At 45.9% G+C, this 9,363-nt stretch overlaps 2 long non-coding RNA genes across 2 annotated transcripts; one reads left to right on the forward strand and one right to left on the reverse strand.

Moving 5' to 3' along the window:
• Positions 1-1,353: 1,353 nt before the first annotated feature.
• On the reverse strand, positions 1,354-3,334 carry LOC138103627 (uncharacterized). The gene is made up of 4 exons (XR_011147779.1): positions 3,218-3,334; positions 1,691-1,753; positions 1,571-1,612; positions 1,354-1,476 (listed from the first exon to the last, which is right to left on the reverse strand). It is a non-coding gene; the product is annotated as an uncharacterized lncRNA (long non-coding RNA).
• A 411-nt stretch (positions 3,335-3,745) lies between these two features.
• LOC138103357 (uncharacterized) lies at positions 3,746-8,782 on the forward strand. Its single transcript, XR_011147708.1, has 3 exons — positions 3,746-3,848; positions 6,298-6,603; positions 6,731-8,782. It is a non-coding gene; the product is annotated as an uncharacterized lncRNA (long non-coding RNA).
• Positions 8,783-9,363: the final 581 nt, after the last annotated feature.

Consider the following 9,363-nt stretch of genomic DNA (forward strand, 5'->3'; position numbering starts at 1 on the left):
TCCATCCCCAACTTGCTGCAACTCCTCTGCCGTCGCCAAAGGCAACAGGATGGTAGCTTTGAATGGAAAATGTAAAGACTTCATTGCAGAGTCCTGTAATGCTTCCGGAGGATTCACGAGGGCAGCAAACTGGGTCTGTCGGCCGGTTGGTGAGGAGGTTGAGCATAATATAAGTAGACCCCCTAAAGCACACAAATAACAATGGATGCACCAGAAATTGATACCCAAGCAATAACAAGTCATTCTGTCTACCAGTCACTGCTTACCTCACCCACTTGATCTTGACTGCTGAGATCTAGCTTTCCCTCCTAAAAATAAAGACAAAGAACAATGCTGGAACACAGTCACCATTCACACTTGCCTTGCAAACACAAATGGTGACTGACCTTCCTGCAGGAACCCCCTCACCCGGTGTGGGGCACTCTGCCCCAGATTTAACCCAACTGCATCTGAAAGAAAGTGATGACAAAAGTCAAAGTGCTGCGTGAGAACTTAACAGCTCCAGGCATCCTGTGTCAATCTAGGAATATCATCTAGAGGCCAAACTACACCCTACAAAACAAATTCCACATCTCCAAGCCTTGCCCTATTACACCTATAGGCCAGACTGTGCAGTAGGGCAGAGCAGCTCCGGGCCAAATCCCATGCAGGATTTGCATGCAGCAGATGAAAAAGGAGGGGACACAACGAGAAGAGAAAACTCTCGGCAAGAAGAATGACCACAAGCACATCAAAGGGCTAAAGCAAAAGACATGAGACAAGATGCCCAAAAGACACAGAACACACAATAGAGAAGTGACACAACATGCACTGGGACTGCTCTGCCCTGCACACCTCAGCACTGTGATCAAAAGTGAGACTTTCCCTTTATGTGGCCTAAGGGGCCCCTTTGTGGGTAGCCCCGTCTCCAAAGCTGACTTAAAAATCGCTCCCAGCAACCCCCTACCCAACACCCCGCTTCCATCCCATTGACTTATCTCTCAGACATCCAGGGATGTGAATCCTCTTTGGGTGCAAAAGAGGGCCACCTTGCCATCCAGGAAGCTCCTACCATTGCCAGCCTGTTGTCTCTTAGTCAGCTACAATAAAGAAAACCAAATATCGAGGCTTCAACTTAGTGGCATGTTAGCCAAAACCCAACAATTCCACTACTCACCATCTCCTAAGAAGCCCGGGGTCCTGGGGCCACACACTTTGGCTGCGCTCCAAGGATGGCACCGTCATCGTAGGGTTAAGAGGAGACAAGGTGATGCAGCATTGCTGAGACTTGAGCAGACCCTCGCTCCTCCCCCCTCCCTCCCCAACTCGCCCCAACTTCTCGGCTGTTGCCAAAGTCTGCCCGGACGGTATCTTTGAATGGAAAAGGTAAAGGCTTCATCGCAGAGTCCCATAATGCTTTGGGAGGGCTCATGAGGGCAGCGAGCCGGGTACATCGGCCAGTTGGTGAGGGGGCTCAGCATAATACAAGTGGACCCTCTAAAACACACAAATGACAGTGGATGCTTAGAGCTGTACCAGAACTTGACACCCAAGGAATAACAACTTTTTCTTTCCACCGGTCACTGCTTACCTTGCTCACTTGACCTTGACTGCTGAGATCTAGCTTTCCCTCCTAAAAATAAAGACAAAGAACAATGCTAGAACACAGTCACCATTTACACTTGCCCTGCAAAGACAAATGGCGACTGACCTTCCTGTGCAAGCCCTCTCACCCGGTATGGGGCACTCTGCCACCGATTTAATGCATCTGCATCTGAAAGGAAGTGATGACAAAAGTTAAAGGGCTGCATGATAACTTGGGACTAGAAAACTGCAAGATGCCACCATACCACTCCCGCCGAACCCCGCACCGACCGGCCGTGGTTGCTCCATCTGAGGTGTGGCTCAGGTGGTTATGCAAAGGTAAAGGTTACCCGTAAAGCCTTCTTTCTATTCCACCTACCCCCCAGTCTATTCCACAGGGCAGAGCAGTTCCAGGCTAAACACAAACTCAAACAACACATTATGCTACAAACAGTGGGACGCAAGGATGATAAAAAAAGCTCTCTGAGAGAAGAATGACGGTGAGGACCGAGATGACGCCAAAAGAGATGACCGATGGTGTAGCGACAGTAGACGGAAGCAGCTCTAAGGAGCGGAAGAAAAGACTGTAATAGAGTGACCTATTATAAGAACTGTCAGTCACGATGATCAAGACAGCTGCAAAACAATGCTATGTTCAGAATGCTCCCTGTATCCTTACAATGTTATAAGCCCCAGGACATTACAACTCACAGCTGGAAAGGATGTATGGCAATACAGCCAGGAATGAGGCCTCAAAAGACATCTGACTCAACACTTCTGAGATGCGATTCCGAGACATGGCTGAGCCCGTCGGTAAGAGAACAAATGATATCGGTGACATGCCGAGAAGTACAAATGTTTGAGAACCTAGAGATGATGGCTGACACTTGCCATAAGGTCCTTGAGGATAAAAGGCAGACATATCTGATCCAAGGGATCCTGAAGACATGCTAGACAACACAACACACCAGACAACACAACACAGACTGGAACTGCTCTGCACTGCATACCCTACAGTTGCAATCAAATGTGGAGCCTCTCCCTTTAGCTGTCCTAAGAGGCCCCTTAGAGAGCATCCCTTACCCCTACACTAATTATTAAGGTTTTCCCAGGAATTTCCAACTCACTACCCTGCTGCCATCCCATCTCCAGGTCATAGCCCCTGACTTATCTTTCGGATGACCGGCAATATGAATCCACATTGGATGTGAAATGAGTCCTCCTCAGTTGTCTCAGAAGGCCCCATAATAGCCAGGTTAGCCTCAAAGTCACCTACAATAAAAAAAAAAAAAACACAACATCAATGCACAAATCTAGTGGCATATAGGCCAAATGCCCACAATTTGGCTACTCACCACCTCCTAAGCACATCCAGGTCCTCGGGTCTCTGGCTTCACCCAGAATCAAAAGCTGGGGCCATTATTTCAATAGACACGTAAGACAGCGAGGGGCAAAGTTATAGGGTATTTCTGTGAGTACGGTGGATGCCTTTGTGTGCTTTAAGATGCATAAATGCATCTGCTGTGCTTGGGAAAAAGCCTTAGGTAGCCCTAAATAGACACCTTTTCCCACCCTATAGCCTTCAAAACCCCTTCTGGCACTTCCTAAACCAGCTACCCTGCTCACACTCTCCCAGCTGCAATCCATAACTTACCTATTGGAAGCCACAATTTTGGGTATCATCTTTGATATGAGCAAGGTCCCTTTTATGATGCAATGAATGCACTAAAAAAATTTGAAGCTTCATACTCAATACAACCTGGAAGTTACAAAGCTCCTAAAGAAAAAAAAAAAAACAAGAGAAAACCCTGAATTTAGAAAAGCACCTTACCACCCCTGAACACTCAGGCCAAAATTACAAGCCTAAATACTCCCTGTGTTCAACACCATCTTCTTCCCAATGTCTTCAAAACCTCTGTTGCTTTAGAGACCAAAAGCATCTACTGAGGGGAAAAAAAACTGATATAAGCTGAAAGGCCCCCTTCATTGAAATGAGAGGACATCTCCCATCCCAGTCAATCCCAGGGAGGAAATGAAGCCCTTTGGCAAAGGCTGGGGTTAATATACCCCTGGCTGGGTCCGCCTCTCATTCCCATCATGCCCCAGAAAAGGGAGGAGGTAATTACCACAAGGTATAAAAGCTGTCAAAGGAGCTATAGCTGCTTGGCTCCTCTGATTTAAATTCAAAGTGAGTAAAGGGCTGGAGAGAGAAAAAAAGCTCTTCAGGGAATTGATGATACCTTCTTTTTTACTACAGCTACATCAAGTAAAAGAGCAGAGACCAGGTAACAAATAAAACTTTGTATTTTGGCAGTGTAGATAGCTAAGTGGGATAACTAGCTGTTAATTTGCACAGTTGTTCCTTAGTGATTAGCACGTAATACTTCACATGTGACTAAGTAGGGTGGAAAAGAGTAGTAATTATATGAATGGTGAAGCTCTCATTGGGACCTCTAATTAGGGCTAGATACATTATAAATAAAAATAACAAAACTAATAGACTCCTGGGTGCTGTTAGGGTTACATATGTGCTGGGCTTACTCCCATAGGAGATATTTGGTACCGGGGCATGGGTAGAAGTGCCCTGAAATGCAGATTTAAACCCTTAAAATGCTGAAAAAGGGAGCACTTCCTTTAACTGAACCCCTAAAATGAGGAGATGGGGTGTTTACTTCCACTTAAGCTAATATGATGGCAAATAAATGGCTTCTCCCCTTTAATTTAATCCCCTAAAATATTTGGAAAAGAGGGGGTTTCCTCACTTTAAATCTCACAAATGATACAGAAAGAGTAATCTTTCCCTCAGCTCAAAACCTTAAAAAGGGGGGACAACTGGGCTTCCCCCTCCATTTACACATTTGGATGATGAAAATGCAGGAGTTACCCTTAACTCAAACCCATAAAATAGCACAGTCAAGGTTTTCCCTTTCCATTTAAACTAGAAAATAATGGGAAATGGGGATTTGCTGTCAATTGATACCCCTAACAGCATAGAAGGGGTGGGGTTTCCTTCAAATGATACTATTAAAATTGCAGGGGAATGGGATTCCCCCTCAATTTTGATAGAGACAATTATGGAAAAGGAAGTCTTTTCCCTCAATTTAAGCCCCTTTTCTCCTAATAATACCTCTTTTTTCTGGGGCCTCTGGGGAGGGACTGACAAGATAAAAGGGGAAAGTTGAAAGTTTCCCTGTGGCGCCCGGCATGCTCAGGTGCCCAGGTGCATCTGGCTGCTCCCTAGCTCCTGCTAGGATGCTCCAACTGTTGTTCCTGGAGGGACACTTGGGATACCTTCATCAGCCCCTCTGAACTAGTAGCTCCCTGTGCAGGTGTGCCCGGGCAACCCTCTGAAGGCAGCTGGTCATGCCTGGACCTGCTGTGCCTTGGAGCAGGGGGTGAGGTGGAGAAAGGTCCTGCTGGTTGTTCCCTCCCATTCATGGGCCATTGTCTGTCCCTGAAACACTGGGGTGCCGGGCTTTCCTTTCTATGGAAGAGAACCGGCCTTCTCAGCCAGGTGCCTGTGGCCAAAATTGGGATTCTGCCTCCAAAACTCCCTATGTCCTAGCTTTGTAATTACTGAGGAAATTTCCCTCAGATCATAAGCGATTACAGGTAATTTTTCCTCTGCAATCATTACTGAATTGTGTTTCTGTGAAGTGTTTGACACATCCCTTGAGGGGACGAGGGTTTGGCCGGGGTTTTTATGGCTCATCCTGACAGGCCCCGACAGAACCCGAGCTCCCCATCGCTGGTCTACCCCGAATTTCTGTGAAATATTGATATAGTTTATAAATACTCCCTTTGCCTGCTACTCAGTCTTTCCCTGTCCGTCCAGGGAGCAGATTACTCCATCCTTTGCTCCTGACCGCAGCTCTCCTGCCCAAATGCCGGTTCTCACAGACAAGAACTAAGCAGAAAATTGCTACAAGTGTTGGCTTTTAAAGTAAAATTCTTATTACATCTGGCTAAATGAGCAAAATAAATACAAGTATTGATGGTCATTGGGCGAAAGCTTTTCAGAACAGAAAATAACCATTTTGATAGCACAGATCCCATTTTGACAATAATGCATTCTTTGCGTTTGGGAATCCTGCCCATATAGGGCATCTGAAAATTGGTATTTTGGAATTTGATATTTTGAAATGGGGACATGTTGATATTTTGGAACTTAATATTCTGGTATTTTGAAAGGGAATTATTTTGGTATTTTGGAACTTAATATTCTGGTATTTTGAAAGGGAATTATTTTGGTATTTTGGAACTTGGTATTCTGGTGTTTTGAAAGTAGGTTACTTTGCTATTCTGAAACTTGGTTTTCTGGTATTGCAGAACTGGATTACTTTGGCAATTTAGGACTTGGTATTCTACTGTTTTGGAACCGAATTACTTTGGTATTTCTGGACTTGGTATTTTGGAACTGGATAACTTTGGTATTTCAAAACTTGGTTTTCTGGGATTTTGAAACCTAGTTTTCTGATATTTTTTACCTTGGTTTTCTATTATTTTGGAACTAGGTTATTCTGGTATTTCGGAATCTGATTTTTTTTTTTTTTTGTATTTTTGTAGGCTGTTTTTTTGGTATTTTTGTGGGCTGGTTTTTTTTGTATTTTGTAACATGGGCTTTTAGTTTAGTATTTTTGTAACCTGGGCGGTTGCTATTTTGTAACCTGTGCTTGGCAGGGGCCTGTGGCATCCTAAGTCCAGGCTCTCGGCTTCATTTGCCTTCTTTGACAGTGATTATCCTCTCATGGGAACTGTTAAATCACAGACTGTACAATGAGACAGACTTCCCAAAACAGAAATAAATTCCAGCTATGGAAAATCTCACTGCCGCATTTAGAAACACTTCAGCAAAGACTTTGGAAAAAGCAAAGGTGATGTATGATTACCTGGGGCCCCAGAAAACTGAGGTGAAGGTGGGGAACAAGCAGACAGCAAACAGCTTCCACTGCTTCTTGCTCCAGACACTACTGCAAGTGCAGCTTCCCTGGAATTTCATGTCCAGTGTGTCTCTTCCAAGCTCAGCAGGCAAACGAACAGGTACTCCAGGATTTACTTCGTTTGTACTTCAGGCAGCACAGACCCTCCACGAGGAACTGGAATCCAAGGGTAGATCTAAAAATGGTCCTTCCTCCCACTTACCGCTCCACACTTTCTCCTTCCACAGGTAGGATGCAGGTGCCTCGCAGAGGCAAGAACACTGCCTTTCAATTCAGTACAAAACCTGCCAGAAAAAAACAGGACACCGGGACCGAGAGCCAGCAGCAATTCCTTAGTGTTTGTGTTCACAGCTGTTCTCCTGCTGCTTTTCTTGACAGGGGCTTTTCTTTCAAGGTCATTCCTGTATGGTTTTATCTTGCCAAATGTTTTAGAAAGTTGAGTTTCTTGAGAACTGTTTCATCCTGACATTTTCAGTGCTGCGCTTGCCACGATCCTTTGGATGCCCTAGCTGCGCATCCAATTCAGGGAACACCAGTTTAGCCCTGGGCTGGGAAACAAAAGACAACAAACATTTAAAAATCGTCCCTGCCTTGAGGGTGTTCAGGCCCAGGAGAAAGCCCTTCCCACCACCCTCTTGGCCTCTTCCCAGTCTGAGTAACTGGAAATGTGCATCCAAACCTGAGTTAGACAGATTGGGGTGTGTTTCGCACACCAAAGACCACAGTCCCAAGCACTGGGAGCCTAAAGATGCTCTGGATTACAGTTCACAGCCTCAGTGAACCCTGCAGAGTAAAGCCAAGTGGTTTCTCTTTTGCTGAGGGAGGAAAACGCATGACAGCAAGGGCTGTCACAGCTGACCCAGCCCTCGTGGGGTCAGCTGAACAGGATAACCCATTGAGTCTTGCTCTGCTGTTGAAAAACACTACAAACCCTGTGGCTCAAGGGTTCAAAATCTACTTTTTAGGTCAGCCAAAAGGCCTCTGGCTGAGACAATTCACTGAATTCACTGGCAGATCCCAAGATCTGTTTCCAAGTGCATAAAAACCTACACCTACAAAAAGGTCCCAAGCAAAGTGGAGTTAAAGGTGCTCTGAACACGGGTTCCTTGAACTTCAGGGAAATGATCCCGAGTCTGGCTTTGGGATGCTCCCACCTGCACCTTGTGTTCTCCACACCAGCCATCCTGCCTGGGAAGGCCAGGGGTTTTGGACGCCCTCTGGGAACCCCCAGACCCCCTGCCAGTGAGCAATGGCGCTGTCTGTGCCTGCAGCCCTCACCCCAATTTTTGTCAGTGGGTGGTTCTTGATGTGGCAGTTGGGGACAGGGGTAAGGAGTGGCCCTGGCAGTGCTGGGGCAGCAGTTGGACCTGATGGGCTCAATGGGTTTTCCAGCCTCAGGGATTCTATGGGACAGCCTGTGACTGACCCAGCTGCACAGACAGGCACAGGGAAGCTGTTACACACAGATTATATTGCCATGAGCCAGAGCACTTCAGGGCATCCTTGAGAGAGTTGCAGAGAGCAGGAAAAAAAAATACAGTTACGGCACTGATCATGCTCTGTGGTTTGCAAGTGGGGCATGATCACCATTTTGTTTTTGTCTTGATAGCTCCAAAGAAAATAACTGTTGACCTGGCAGCAAAGATGCCACCTTCCTGATACTCCTGGCCCAGAACCATGGCCCAGCAGGCAGCTGCAGCAATCTGAATTATTTGTGCAGTTCAGAAGCTGCACATCCCTAGACCAATCCCTTGGGAGCATGAACCTTCCCACAGGCATTTTGTACTTCAGTGTGTACTTTCAGCACACTGGGACCATTCAAATCAGAATGAGGTCACTTGCTGACAGCACAGCATTAGATCAGAGATATTGAGAGACTCACCAGACAACATTCACTATGGACTCTCTGTGGATGCTAAAAGGCAGGAGCAGAGAAATTTTTCAGCTCTGTAGTTTGTGAAGTTTATCCTTTCTCATCCTTTAGCAGAGAAACAGAGAAATCCAGCTTCTCACAACTTCTCTGTGAGAGCTTTCGTTCTCATGAGAACTGGATGGGTGGTAACAGTTTGTAAGAATGTAAACTATTTCTACACCTGCTATTGTTGTCAGAACACTAGAATTGTTTTCAGTCTTGTGAGAATAATATTTGGAAATGGGTCTCTTACTGCTCGGCCTATCACCTTGAGAGGTGGTGAGTGAATAAGCCAATCATGTAATTTCTTAATTGTGAACTACACTATAAAAGAGGAGAAATTCATTAAATGAGGTCTTAACTCTGCTTTGGCCATATCTTTTAACCTGGACCGATGTCGTGATTCGCTGTTCTCTGGGGATAACAGCGACAGACTCGCCATTCCCATTGTTCTGGCTGCAGCATCCTCATTTCTCACAGGTCTGTTTCAAGGACTCCCCTCAAAATATGGATTGCTGGTCCCAGTAGGGAATCCCCAAGGGCATTTTTACTCCCTGCAAACTGCAGGAATGACCAAGAACAGGTTCTGTCATAAGAAAAGCAGAGGATTGTGATGATTACACAGCTCTCCCTGTGAGGGCTTCAGTTTCTACCTGCAATTCTTGAGCAGCTCTGCCTTGGTCCCACCCGCCTGCTCCAAAATGCCTCCGTGGGGTTTAACTCCTGCTCTTTGGATCTGCCCATCCCCATGGCTCTGACAGACAGCACAGCAGGGGAACACCTGAACAGGTACAGCCAGAAGCACACCAACGCCATCAGGCCTTGCAGCACAGCTTCCTGTGCTTCAAGGCTTCCGGTTTTTTGGTACAGATTCACTGGAATTTAACATTATCTAGAAAAATCATCTGGCAAGACTTAACATTAACTCAGGAATTCCAGTGCATCCCT

This window comes from Aphelocoma coerulescens (genome assembly GCF_041296385.1).
Source record: "Aphelocoma coerulescens isolate FSJ_1873_10779 chromosome Z unlocalized genomic scaffold, UR_Acoe_1.0 ChrZ, whole genome shotgun sequence".
Lineage (NCBI taxonomy): Eukaryota > Metazoa > Chordata > Aves > Passeriformes > Corvidae > Aphelocoma > Aphelocoma coerulescens.